Here is a 13,496-nt window from a genome sequence, read left to right as displayed (position 1 = left end):
TTTCCAGCTATCTTTCTGTTACTGATTTCTAGTTGCCTTAATACATTTGAGCTGCTATAACAAAATACTAGAGTCTGGGTAGTTTATAAACAACAGAAATTTACTTCTCACAAATCTGGAAGATGAGAAGTCCAAGATCATGGTACTAGCAGTTTTAGTGTGATAGCTGGTGATGGCTTACTTCCTAGTTCATAGACGGTGCCTGCATGTTGTGTCCTTACATCGTGGAAGGGGCTAGGGATTGCTGTGGGATTTCTTTTATAAGAACACTAATCCCATTCTTGAAGGCTCTACCCTCAGTCACCTAAGGTCTTCCCAAAGACCCCACCTCCTAATATTGTCACTTTGGACATTAAGATTTCAATATAAGTATTTTGGTGGAAAACAGACATTTAGACCATTGCACTAGTTTAATTCTCATGTCTGAGAACATTTTTTAAATGACTTAGTATTTTCAGAAACTTAAAAAAATATATTTTGTTGCCCAGAGTGTGGTTCATGCTGATGAATATTGAATGAGAGCTTGAGAAGAATATGTATTCACATGTTATTGTAGTATTGTATAAATATCACTTACATTAAATTGATGGTTAATGCTCTTTGGGTTAAAGTATCCTTTCAGATTTTCTGCCTGCTTTATCTAACAGTAATGGAGAGGTATTGAAGTCTCCTACAATAGTAGTGGATTTCTCTTTCTCCTTTCAGTTGTATCAGTTTTTGACTCTCATTATTTAATGCTCCCCTTTATTCCTGATAATTTTCCTTGTTTTGTTTTCTTCTTTGTGTAAAATTCATATATAGATATGCTAGCTTGTTTTTGATTAGTGTTAGCATAATATATATTTTATAGTTCTTTTAGCTTTTTTGATTCTTTAATAGGGGTTTCTTGTAGACAGCATATAGTTGAGTCTAATCTGCATAACTTCAACAAAAAAGGCTTCAGAACAAGGAAAATTGTCAGGAATTAAAAGGAATATTACATAATAAGATTTAGAAGTGGATAGAACTGAAAAGAGAAATAGAGAAATCTATTATTGTTGGAGCCATGTAAGCCCTCTTTCAGGCTTCCTTGTTTGTTTTCCTTTTGACATAAGTCATCCTCCTGAAAGAGAGGCAGCATCTTACAGTTTAATTCAACTGTAATCTACTATTATCCTGAAACTCTTTTCATTTGTTTTTTAGTCATTAGGTAAAGGAAGTATTCTATAATCTTATGTTTAAACCTCAAGAGTTTTAGTGGGCGTCTGTCTGGGCTGTGTCCACCACAAGTGCTATTTCAGTGGCAGAGCTATTTTTTCCTGTTAGATAAGGTAGGAAGCTAAGGCCTGCTGGTGTGGAAGGAATGTCCTTCTCCAGCTGGGGTAAGTTTCTATAAAGTCTTTTACCATGGAGAGTAGGACTTTGGTTTGGAGAACATTCTAGGTATATTTCACAATGATTATTATTCCCTTACCTCTGCCAGAGTTGTGAGAGGATCTTTCTTGGAACTTCACCATAGAACCTAGTTGGTTTCCTAGAGTTAAACCCATTAAAATGTGGACCCTACTCCCCAGACTTTAGCATCCACAGTTTATCACTCTTGACCTCATCCACAATCGGCCTCCAGCAATTCATAAAAGTTACCATTCAAGTGTTACTACCAGTTCATGGCTCCTGTACCTTCTTGCCATGTAAGCTGATCTCAGCTATGACTCTGTATTAGGCTGTCTCTCTAGATTTGGGGGTGAGTGTTTGTCTTGCAACCTCAGTTCTCTGACAGTTACAAGAAAAATAATTTATTTTTGGTCTGTTCAGCTTTTTCTCCTTGCAAGGTTGAGAATGACAGCTTCTAAGCTCTTTATATGTTGGGGCCAAAACCAGAAATTATGAATATCATTATTTATTTTGTTGATTAAAATGTTCTAATTTTGGACATTGAGAAATCTCTCAGAGCAACCTCCATTTTCTTTAGGTGTTGTTGTTGCTATTATTATTATTATGATTTAACATTTACTTTCTGGCAATACAAGAGGCCCTAGTCTCATCTTGTTTTTTCCCTGCCCCTTCATAGAAACAGCCATTTCTCCAAGGAATCCTGTTTCCTTTTATTGGAGAATGACATTTAGAAACCAAAAATGGTCACTGGGTTTGCTTGTTTCTGTTGCAGTTCTAGAAATTTTCAACTATACCTCCAGGCAATTTTCACTACCCCAAATTTATTTTTCCTGCAAACATTATCTATGCTTTTTGAGTACAGGAAAAGTACAAAAAACAAGAACAAGGTACTTAAAATATATTCTCTTACTACCTGTGAAAACTTAAATCAGAGCATCTAGGCATATGACAAAGGAATATCTATTGTTCACGTACTCTGTAAGGTGTTCTAAGGCCTCTAAAGTTAAAAAAAAGAAAAATTGTCCTAGAAAAAAAATGATCTCCACACTAATTTAGAGAAGGAGGATATTATATATTTTAATTTTTATTACAGGAATGATATGTGTGAAGTAGGACTATAACCCCAGGAATATTAGGAAATCTAAGGAAATAATCACTGTTTTTAGCATAGCAATGTTAGGAGAGTAATAAAGTTAACAAACTTGAATTCATGTAGGAGATGCTGTACTGTACTTCTGTATATCATTCCAATCACCCTTTCAAGATGGAAGCACTTTTTTCCTACTTGCTATAGATGTTGGTGGCTGAGTCTGTGTACCTCTCTGGTAATTGCCCTGGTTGAAAAGAGCTACCTATACCAAGGTTACCCTCCCCTACTTTCAGGAGTAATCCATATCCAATGATTGGTCAGTATGGGGCTATGGAAAGCCACTGCCCTTGCCTCAACTGGGACAACTTTAAGGAGAAATGTCAGCTCTAGAGACACTTTTAGGGTAGCCTCGCCTGCTGTTGAAAATGTTCTGTAGTTCAAAGTCTTCCTCTGCCCAGTCCTGCTTTTCTCACACCTGACTAGTGGTACTTTTTAGAGTACGTCCCTATAAAGCTCCTGCACCCAAATCTCAGAACCTCGGAGTCTCTTTTCAAAGAACCCAACCTCTGACAAGGTTATGTCCTCATAATACACTATGTGATGAAACAATGGAAGAATAATAAAATAGTTTAAAAGTTTTATTGTACAATTAAGATTTGGCTGGCATATATATTTACTTTTTGCATTTAATACTTCTAATAACCCTTGAAGCTAATTTTTGAAATACACGTCCATCCTAATTATGCCATCATTCAAATTGTATCTATTTTGAACTTTGATTCTAGTCAGGCTGTTGATTAAAGTACTTTTAAATAAATAAATAAAAGATACTATCAATATTTAAAGGTACTTGCAAATAAACAATGCATCTGAAATTAATTTTCCTGACTTAAAAACAAAAACACTGAAGTTTACAAAAAGCCTACAAAAAGTGTTATGTCCTAGAGATTGCCATAAGTACTTATATTCCATTTGCCATAGGTTAAAGGGGAAGATAATTCTTTTGTTAATTGGTTTTTCTTTTATATATTCTCATAATAGCAAATACAGATAATAAGGAAAGAGAGGAAGAAAGCTAAAATAGTTAAATCACTGAAATATTACCACATTTAATACTTTTGTATATCTCTTTTGTCTTTTGCTTTAGTTTTGATTGAACTATGATTATATTACCTATATAAATTAACACACCTCTATACCTAATAATCCAATACTTTTATATATCATCAACTTATCAAAAACATTGATTACAGAAGTAAAAATTATTCTGAAATATTTTAATGAATATATAATATTCTATTGAATGTATGCTTCATAGTTTATTTCCCTAATGTTATTTTATGTTGTTTTGAATATTCCCTATTATGGAAGTAGTATAATATTTACTTATTGCATGATGCTTTCATAGTATTTAATAAAATTTTGGTATTGTGTCTCTGAAATAGAACTGTAAGTGAAATGGTATACGGACATTTTTTCATCTTGAAATATATTACAAAAGTTTTATCAAATATATTTTAAATCATTTAAAGTGCTACCTAAAATAGATGATACCTATTTTATCATGTCCTTGCCAGCATTATATATTCAATATAGGCTAATTTTAATAATGAAAATTGAAGTTGAGGGACAGTCCACTGAATTTAAATGTTAATCGTTGTATATAATCTGTATGTGTTCTGAAATAGTTACACAGCTTAAATTATACAAAATAGATTAGAAAGGGCAAAATAGGCAGCTTCAAAAATGTTAGGATGTAGGTAAACAATGATGGTTTGTCTAGGTAGTGATAAAGAAAATGGAAATATATACAAAATTTTAGGTATATTTTTGAGAAGGAATTAACAAGTTTATGTGAGAAAATTAGAGTGGAATTGCGAGGAAACTGTAGACTTCAAACTTACTTTTAGAAAATGAGCCAGAATCTGAAGATACATTTTGAGCCTGTGTCCTCACAATTTCATTTTAGGCACATACTCCAAGTCTGAAAGAAGTGTGAATGTGGTGTGAATGCTTGAAAGTACATGAGTGTCTATATGTGGGATTTGCATGTGTGTATATGTGAGTGACTGTGTATGTAGGGTAGGTGCATATGTGCATCTCTGTGTGGGAGTATGTGTATGTACAAGAAGATGTTGAGGGAGCTGAGATGTACATTTATATGAATATGTGTGTGAGTGTGGGTGCGTGTATGTATACATGCATGTGAGTACGTGTGCTTGAGGAATGCACGTGTGTCAGTTTGGGTGAGGGAATACAAGTGTATAAGTGAGGGCATGTGTGAGGGGTTGGTATGCATACATTTATATGAGTATCTTTTGGTAGTGTCTGTGAGTGTGTATTTACAGAGATATTCATATGCTTGTATGTGAGTGTACGTTTATGTGGGGAAGTGCATGTGTGTATGGGAATGTGTATGTGAGATGTGCACATCTGTGTGTGTAGGTGAATTCACATATCTGTTTGAGAGTGTGCTATGTGTGTCTTCTGAAGGAATATTTACTCCCATTTTGGGCATGTCAAGCACTGGAGACTGAGATGAGATAATCAAATATCAGGGGAAAAATTAGGATTTGGTACTATCACAGATGCAAAAAGAAGAAAATATTTAATGAAATAGAATCATCAGTAGAATCATCTGAGATACAGAACGAGATGAAGTAAAAGAATAATTATTGGATTGAGCAATGTGGAATCATTGGTGACCTGAGCCAGATCAGTTTGAATTGGGGTATAACCCAGACTGGAAGATATCAAACAATAGTTAGGAATTCAAGAAGAGGCGATGGTATATACAGATTATTTTTTCAAGATGTGTGGTTATGAAGGGGAGCAGAGATACAAGGCTCTAGTTGGATGGTGTTATAGGCAAATAGGGGTTGGGGAGTTTTGTTTTGATTTTTGATGTTATAGGCAAATAGGAGGGGTTGGGGAGTTGTTTTGATTTTAGGATATAAAATAGTACATGTTTTTATATTTATAGGAACAATCCATCAAAGATGGAGAAAGAAGGACATCCAAAGGATAAAATAAGGAGGATGGGATGCAGTGGACAATTAGATTTTGGTATTGAGAGGAGTAGGAACATTTCTTCTTTTGAAATAGGAGGGATAAAAGGAAGATGTGCCTACTGAACAGGTAGATTTTAATAAGTAGTGAAGGGAAGGGAAGAGCCCTCCAGTCTGATGGCTTCTATTTTATCAACACATTATCAATAATAGATAATATTATAACTTGTGTGAGAATAGCTTTTGCCCAAAAAATTATGAAATAAAAGACGAATATGATTGATTTGCAGGGAAGTTTTGAGTGTCAGTTTGACCCTAATGGTCTTGAACACTTTTTGGACACTAATATGAATGTATGATTCTCAGAAGCAATGCTCACCCAGTCAGAGATGAACATGGAAAATATAATATATTGAGCTCATCATGATTTTGGATTTATTAGGTAATTACAACAGAAGGAAACAAAGACTAAGGTTTTGAGCCGGTTGCAAAGCTGATTTATAATAGTAATTCATTGAATATAAGATAGAAAATGAGAACATGATGAGAAAAAGATAGAAAAAATATTTTGAGGTCACTGGATTGAGTTGTATAACTGCATTTTATACATTTTACATTTCATGCCTCCTTCAGTGAAGCCTGTGGTGATTCAAAAACAAGTGGGAGAAAAGATAGGATGTTTCATTTGTTATTTGTTACCACAATGAATATCTTAGTTCCTACTATTTGCCAATTATTATTCTAGGTACTAGAGAAACACAGTGTAAAAAAAAGAGTAAAGAAAATATCCTTCACCCCCTGGAACTTAAATCCTAGTGCCAGTGGCAGATAGTAAACAAACTCATGTATAATATGTTAGCAAGCAGTAAATGCTATAAATAAAATAAAACAAACACAGCTAAAGACTGAAGTGTATATTCTTAAAATTGGTTTGTTCAGACCAAGCTTATCTGAAAAGGTGACATTTAAAAAGTGATTTGAGGGACTTGCCTGGTGGAGCAGTGGTTAAGTGGTTCCCTGGTGGACTTCCCTGGTGGAGCAGTGTCAGGGGATATAGGTTCGAGCCCTGGTCCAGAAGATCCCACATGCGTACATGTCGCAGAACAGTTAAGCCCGTGCGCCACAGTTACTTGAGCCCACGTGCCACAGCTACTCAAGCCCGCGCGCCTAGAGCCCATGTTCCACAACAAGAGAAGCCACCACAGTGAGAAGCACATGCACCACAGCGAAGAGTAGCCCTTGCTCGCCACAACTAGAGAGAGCCGGCGCAGAGCAACAAAGACCCAACACAGCCCAAAAGTAAATAAATAAATAAATTTATAAATTTATAAAACATTAAAAAAATAAAACGTCTCTTTAAAAAAAAAGTGATTCAAGGAAGTAAAAAAAAATAAGCTGTAAGAATACTTGAGAAAGTATATTTAGGCAGAGGGAATAGCAAGTTAAATGTCCTGAGTTTGTGGCACACTTGACAGGTTTGAAAAAGAGCAAGCAATTGTGGCTGGAGAATACGGCATCTAATTTTTAGAGATAACCAAGGACCTATAATGGAAACTTTAGATTTCATTATCAGAGTAGTGGAAACTTATTGAAGTGTCCTGAACAGAGGAATGGCATAATCTGATTGACATAATAAAACCACTACTGTGTTTATGGTGGCCAATAGGAAGAGAAGGATGGAAGGCTATGGAAACATTCCAGTTGAGACATGTGGAATAATGTTAGTGATGATGGAGAATGGTTGTAACCAGTTGATGTTCCTTATAAATGTAACCATACATTTACCAGGTGACCCAGCCATTGCAATCCTAGGTATTTATTCAACAAAAGTGAAAACGTGCGTTACCCTGAAAAGAAAAGCTGAAAGTATTGCTTGCTGGAGCAAGTAAGACTCATAATTGTCTGGTACAGGTTTACTGTGCAAAGCATAGATCTCTTCTAACATATGGTTTTAAGAGCCTTTGAGTTTAGCAATTGATACACTTTCAATGCAGGAGTATTTCTGAAAGGGATTGGTTAAATCTTAAAGGTAGGAGGAAGTGCTTCCATTGTTGCAGAACTGACAGTGGATTTTTTTTTTTTTGAGAGAGTGGGTACTTTTAATTCTCACTTAGGATTTTGTCATAAAAATTTTGATGCAGAGGTAATAACTTAAGTTCTGTGATAGTTCTACCAGGTGTGGTAACAACATGAGGAATTGGGAAGATAAGTTTGGACTATCCCTTTGAGTTTATAATATGGGAAGAAACAAAAATGTAAAACAAGTGTGAAAAGGAGTGGGAAAAAAAGAGATAATGGAAAAAACTGATTCCTCTAAGAGCTGGGACAACATCTCTTAGACAACAATAAGTATACATAAAGGAATACAACCTGGGAGAGAGTGTACACTTTTTTTTTCCCTAAGAAAAAAATAAATGGATATGTGAAAAAAATAAGTATCATTGAGAGGGAGGGAATGTGGTGCATTACACATTTTCTCAGCAAGTTAAATTTCTGAAACTGAAGAGTGTTGGGAGTTGTGTTGGGTTTTAATGGAGAGCTGTGAGAAAATTAAAGATGATAAACCTAATTTAGAAACTTTAGGATTTGGAGGGCATTCGTCTGTAGCTGATCAAATTCTGTTTTAAAATATAATTTTTAAAATATAATATATGCTGGGGCTTCCCTGGTGGCGCAGTGGTTGCGCGTCCGCCTGCCGATGCAGGGGAGCCGGGTTCGCGCCCCGGTCTGGGAGGATCCCGCGTGCCGCGAAGCGGCTGGGCCCGTGGGCCGTGGCCGCTGGGCCTGCGCGTCCGGAGCCAAAAAAAAAAAAAAAAAATATATATATATATATATATATATATATATAATATATGCTACTTTCTTCTAAATTATTATTTCATGGCCCTCTGGGGTATTTAACCTTGTAAATCTTATTCATTTTCAAAATTTGCCATTAACCCATTTCTCCTAAAGGCTCTATTTTAATGTATTTATGATCATATTTATATTTTACATGTTGCTAATTGGTCTTGTATTACCTTGAGCAGGAACGTCATTTATCTTTGTTGCTGGACTTTAATGCAATCTTAGGTAGCCTGTAAAGACTCTGTGAAGACACTTCAGGGGAAAAAAAGAGATTTTAGGAAGGAACACATTAAACCTTTGTATCTCATTTCATTTCAAAAACAAAGTAAAAAATGGGTAGCAGTCCTAGGTGAGTGTCTAATTATTTTTGCTTCAAGAGTATGAACTGTTACAAGTGACTTTGTCTTTTAAATGAAAGAGAATACATAATAAAAGAGCTAGTGACTCAGTATCGTCTTAGTGCTTTCAGATTTTCAAAAACTTATTTTAAAATAGTTACTCAATAAATCATCAGTCACCCATTTTTTTTCTGACAGGAAAGAAGAAATCATTCACTTGATTTCCTACTGACTCGATCATGGAAGATTAAGCTATCAGAGAAAGGGAAGGAAACAGTTTAGGAAAAAGGAAGTAAAGATGTATATGCATATATTCTCTAGTGCTTTTTTTTTTTAAGTCCTGTGTGTGAAATATCAATATCCATAACATGGAAGATAATATCCATATGTAAAATATTACAAAAACTTCCTACATTGTTTAGAGACATACATGCTTTTGAATGATATTAATTTACTATTCTTTAGTTTCTTCACTGAAAGTTATATGCATCCTAGATTCTTAAGAATAGACGATCATGACAGTTTGAAGCAAAAATCTAATCTAGAACATTTTTTTCTCTAACTCCCTTACATATGAAAAATTATGGAGAATAATGGGGAATTAAAAAGTAAATATGGACTTTTGAGAAATATGTGATTTTATAGTCACTTTTCTTCTTGAGTATCTCAGGTTATTGCTGAAGATTACGGCCACTGAAGCCTAGCTTAATCCAGATTTTGTGAGGCACTAGAGTGCTCTAAATTCAGACAAATAAACCAAACAGCAAACATACACACAGAAACAAGCAAAACAGTGTTAGCAGTATGAGCGTTCATTCATTTAATGGATGTTTATTGGACATCTATATGTCGAGCATTGGACTATATGTAGACATATGACATGGTATGGTATTTTAAATGAGAAAATTTTCAAATTAATGAATGAACCAATTACTTTGTGTTAAATCTTACAATTTCACATAGACTATACATTTTTAAAACTATAATAGAATATTGTTTATAAAATCCTTTCCAAAATATTATGTGAGAATACCTTTAAAAAGGAGAAAGGGAAGATCCTGACTTGGGAGTGAGAGTATTGCAAGGTGACCCTAGAGGAAAATGTTAAATCACAACTAGCTTTGCAGTCTTTACCCCTTAGGATTTTGATTGAAAGGCTTCATAAGTATCCTTCCTTGCCAAATAATAACAAAGTGTTATAGGTGAAAAAATTTCCAGCTTCACCTTTTTTTGAACCAGATAGGATTTTCATACATGGTTGTTTGTAATATGGAGTAGATTTTGGGGATGGCAAGATAAGGGAGAAGCTTAATTTCCTTTTCCTTTATATAGTATATTGTACAGTATATTCTTGATACAGTATATTTTACATCATGATTATGTGAATTTTCTAATAAAAATATTATTTTTAAAAGTTTGAAACATTCAGAATGTGAGTACAGGTATTTAATGATAAATGATAAGGTAATGCAAGTATTTTGGAATTACTTCTATTTTATGAAAGGAAAACTAATTTACGTTCTGAAAGATAAAACTAGCATATGAACTTACTAATTTTGAGAAAACCTACTAACAATGAGAAAGCTTAGTACAACTAAAACATATTCACATTTGGTCTTCTGTCTTCTGTTGTAAGAAATCCCACATGCTTTGTATTGTGTTATTAGATTTCTGTAGTATCCAGAATTCAATTCCTGAAACTTGCTTGCCTAAGCTTGCCACTATTCTTTATGAACCTGGCATCACTCTCGAGAAACACTGATGTTCCAGATTTCATTATTCTTTGAGATGGAAGAAAGACTTGTATTATTTGTAAATGGGCTTTCTCTCCTCATAGATAGATAGATAGATAGATATAGATAGATGTTATAGATATAATCTTTGTAATACATATAACCTTTATTTTAAATATATATTATATATATAATATTTATATTTATATATATATATATATAATCTTTGTCCACTTTGTCCAGCTTCCTGGTCTGTATATTTCTCTGATTACAAAAATGTAAATATCTTTAACTTGACAAGTAGTGTATCTAATTCTTAAAAAAAAATTAGCAACTGGATCTCTTTGATTTATATATAAACTGAAAAAATGTAGAAAATTCCCCAATTTTTGTCAGCAGTGTTTATTTTCTTTATATATCAAAAATGACCATATTTTGTCTCTATTGTTTTATAAGTCACATATTTGTAAGTCCTTGGTATATTCATTTCATATCCCAAGATCTATTCTTTTATTGGTTTTCCACAGTTTGTAGAATCTCAATTAAAAAATGTAGTTTATCTAGCTCTACCTTGTATGGTTATTTAAATTTAGATTCTGTGTGTTTTATTTCTATAACTTAATTTTAACTATTTGAAAGTTCTCATATTGAGTCTAAAATTAAAGTTAAAATGTCTAGAAGAATTGTCTCTGTGTAAGAGACAACTAATATTTTGAGAGATTAGATAAATGGAGAGAGTACTATACTTACCAATTAAAATATTTTGCCTCAAATTTTATTCTACCAAAAAAAAAATCCTTAGCAGGCATAATAGGTACAACTTCTGTTTTTGATTAAAGAAATCTGGCTTTGAATCCTAGATCTGTAAAACAATAATACCTCAACAAAGTGGTTTAAAAAATAAATACATATACATAGACAAATATTATGCATCCAATAAAAAATAATAAGACATCCTTTAATTTTAAAGTGATTTTCTGATTATCGATTGACTACTTGGAATATAAATTATGTTTAGAAGGGGCCTGAAAAGATAGTTGAGTTCCCAGATGTAACTATCCTTAAGATTTTTTTTTTTTTTTAATGTTTGGCTGCATTGGGTCTTCGTTGCTGGGCGCGGGCTTTCTCTAGTTGCAGAGAGCGGGGCTGCTCGTCGTTGCGGTGCGTGGGCTTCTCATCATGGGGGCTTCTCTTGTTGCAGAGCACAGGCTCTAGGCACGCGGGCTTCAGTAGATGTGGCTCGTGGGCTCAGTAGTTGTGGCTCACGGGCTCTAGAGCGCAGGCTCAGTAGTTGTGGTGCACGGGCTTTGTTGCTCCGCGGCATGTGGGATCCTCCCGGACCAGGGCTTGAACCCGTGTCCCCTGCATTGGCAGGCGGACTCCCAACCACTGTGCCACCACGGAAGCCCTTAAGATATTTTTATACTGTCATTATAAACCATTAGAATTATTTGATTAAATACTAAAAACTCTTCTCCCCAACTGCCTGGTCATTACATACTGCATCATTATAATAGAGAAGAGTAATACTGTAATACAGCATGTAGCATGATTCTATGATGGCTTAAGAACACTTTTTTCACCCTGAATCTCTTGTCACATTTAATAGAGTATATGATAAAAGAAAGATATGGGCTTCCCTGGTGGCGCAGTGGTTGGGAGTCCGCCTGCCGATGCAGGGGACACGGGTTCGTGCCCCGGTCCGGGAAGATCCCACATGCCGCAGAGTGGCTGGGCCCGTGAGCCATGGCCGCTGAGCCTGCGCGTCTGGAGCCTGTGCTCGGCAACGGGAGAGGCCACAGCTGTGAGAGGCCCGCATACCGCAAAAAAAAAAAAAAAAAAACCAAAATGATCACCACTACAAGTCTAGTTACCATCTGTCGCCATACAAAGATATTACGTTATTATTAACTATATTCTCCACACTGTGCATTTCATCCACCTAACTCATTTATTTTGTAACTCAAAGTTTGTACCTCTTAATCAACCTCACCTATTTCTGTCATCCCCCTTCCCACGTCCCCTCTGGCAAGCACCTCTTTGTTCTCTATATCTGTGACTCTGTTTCTGTTTGGTTATGTTTGTTCATTTCTTTTGTTTTTGATATTCCACATGTAAGTAAAATCATATGATATTTATCTTTCTCTCTCTGGCTTATTTGACTTAGCATAATACCCCCTCTAGGTCCATCCTTCTCGCAAATGGCAAGATTTCATTCGTTTTATGGTTAAGTAATATTTCACCATATATATGTGTGTGGGGGGGTCTGTGTACATACACACACCCCTCACACACATCTTCTTTATTCTTTCGTCTGTCTGTGAACATTTAAATTGCTTCCATTATCTTCACTATTGTAAATAATCTTGCAATTTACACAGTTGCTGTTCTAGGTGCTGGCTCTGTACAGTGAACAACACAGAATCTCTATCTCATGGAGCTTATTTTCTGGGAAGACAGAGACAGCTGCCCCTTCCAGTAACCAGTTTCTGTGCTCTGTACTACTACATTCTGATTCTCTTCTTCTTTTTTTTTTTTTAAGTGAATTTATATTTTATTTTATTTTTTAAAAATCTTTATTGGAGTATAATTGCTTTACAATGGTGTGTTAGTTTCTGCTTTACAACAAAGTGAATCAGTTATACATACATATGTTCCCATATCTCTTCCCTCTTGCGTCTCCCTTCCTCCCACCCTCCCTATCCCACCCCTCTAGGTGGTCACAAAGCACAGAGCTGATCTCCCTGTGCTATGAGGCTGCTTCCCACTAGCTATCTATTTTACATTTGGTAGTGTATATATGTCCATGCCACTCTCTCACTTCGTCACAGCTTACCCTTGCCCCTCCCCATATCCTCAAGTCCATACTCTAGTAGGTCTGTGTTTTATTCCCATCCTACCCCTAGTCTCTTCATGACGTTTTTTGTTTTTTTTTCCTTAGATTCCATATATATGTGTTAGCATACAGTATTTGTTTTTCTCCTTCTGACTTACTTCACTCTGTATGACAGACTCCAGGTCTATCCACCTCATTACAAATAACTCAGTTTCATTTCTTTTTATGGCTGAGTAATATTCCATTGTATATATGTGCCACATCTTCTTT

The sequence above is a fragment of the Physeter macrocephalus genome, chromosome 8 (genome assembly GCF_002837175.3).
Source record: "Physeter macrocephalus isolate SW-GA chromosome 8, ASM283717v5, whole genome shotgun sequence".
Lineage (NCBI taxonomy): Eukaryota > Metazoa > Chordata > Mammalia > Artiodactyla > Physeteridae > Physeter > Physeter macrocephalus.
Note: the sequence above shows the minus strand (reverse complement) of the source record.